This window comes from Macadamia integrifolia, unplaced genomic scaffold (assembly GCF_013358625.1).
Source record: "Macadamia integrifolia cultivar HAES 741 unplaced genomic scaffold, SCU_Mint_v3 scaffold448, whole genome shotgun sequence".
Taxonomy (NCBI): Eukaryota; Viridiplantae; Streptophyta; class Magnoliopsida; order Proteales; family Proteaceae; genus Macadamia; species Macadamia integrifolia.
Window position 1 is genome coordinate 165,505 of NW_024870451.1, and position 1,914 is coordinate 167,418.

The following is a 1,914-nucleotide window of genomic DNA, read 5'->3' on the forward strand; positions in this document are numbered from 1 at the left end:
TGCATTAGAATGTGAATCAGTTAAAAAAAAATTATTAAAAAAAAAAAAAGAACATAAATTGCATGTGCGTGTTGCCTTAGTGTTTCGTGTTGTAAACCAGATCAAATAGAAAATAAGAATGAAAAAGAAAATTGCAGCAACTCACAATACAATGCTCTGTTTAATTCTACCAAGGGATAAAATTAAGGATGAACCGAGAGGATTTGTCCCAGATAAGTTGCATCTATTCCCATAGACACGTTTTCGGCTCACTATAATGAGTTAGCACAGATAGGATATTGTTAATTGAAGCAATAGCTTTCGGTTTCTCCAGATCACTTGCCTTACATGACTCTTCAACCTCCAATCCTATAAGAGTTATCCATGAGAACCCAAATAAATATTTCAGGTCCACTTAGCATACAAAGCATCAAAATAGTGGTGCACCGAACTTGCTGCTAATGGTGAATGAAAGAGGTCCAACAAAAAACCAGAAATTGAACAAATAACTTCAAGAAAGAATGCCAGAAATATGAAGTAACATTAGTTTAGTATAGTAGAAAAATTATAAGAAGTAGGAACCGAGAAACTAAATCAAACAAGTCCAAGTAACAATAATTTTTAAAAGCCAAAAAAAAAAAAAGGGTCAGAAAATAGAAAAAGAAAGTGACTGAGCAATAGCATGCGTTTCCTCCTAAATCAACCTCCTTTCTACTCTGTTGCATTTAGTATATATGAATGGTGCAAAAAATAATCAATTTAGAGGTGATATAGTATCTTAAGAGATAATATCATCCGCTACAATCGAGTCAAGCTCTTCGATGCATTCATAAAGAACCTTTTTTAGTACAAAAAAAAAAGAAAAATGTTAAAATTATGATTTTTATATAGACTTTTTTTTTTTTTCTGGGTCCATCTGTTTGTAAGCAAATATGTTACAAACCGGTTTTGTAACCTAACTTCAGTTACCCATTAGATTAAGTTGCATTCAGTTGGATAGAGAGACAGAAGTGGTAATTTCACATTAAGTTTCCTTTTTACATGGCTCCGTTGGAGCCTTAGCCGCCATGACTTTTTCTCCTATTTCGTCTCCATCTTTGGCTCCCTCAACAAAATGCACTTTGCCATTATCGTCTTTCTCCAATCACAAAACCCCTGTCTTCTCTTCAACTCGATAATCAAAGGCCACTCCATCTCCGGACCTTCCCTTCCCTTCAATATTTGGTACCTATTCTTCGAAGTCATGGTATATTATCGTTTAACCATCACCCTACTCAAGTCCTGCTCCTACCATCTCTATCTCACTCTCGGCCGAGGGGTACAGTCACCTTTACAACTGCAATAAATGATGGCATTTTTGTGACCATTTAGATCCTTAGATAGCTTGTCTCAAACAAATGGTCAGTCTTCATCAGAAACAACAGGGTTTTCCATTCCAACTGATCCTTACACGTTTCGAATAGGGCATGAAGACATGAAATTTGAATCTAGAAATGATAACCACCAATTGGCAAACTAAACCATTGGGGTTCAGAATTTTCAATAGAAACAGAGATTTCAAATAAAGAGTGAAATTCAAAGATAGAGAAAGCAAGGTTATGCCTGTTTTAATTGGAAACGTTGGTGTAGGAGAGTAGCACAGGTTCATGATATCCCCGGCATTAATGGGGCTAGAGATAGAGACGATGGTAGCCTTGGGCAGTGCTTCAAAAATCGAACTTTATTTCTTTGCGACAATTATGAGAGAAAGAGAGAGAGAGGCGATTTTCCTCGTTTTTATTTGGTTCAGTTTTAAGAAACGTGAGAGTGAGTGGAAAAAAAAATCCTAGAATATAGATTTTTTTTTTTAGAAAGATAGAAACGTGAGAGAGAGGGTCGAGAAAATTTAGAAAGAATTTTTTTTTAGGTAAAAATGATTTCTAGAATATAGTTTTT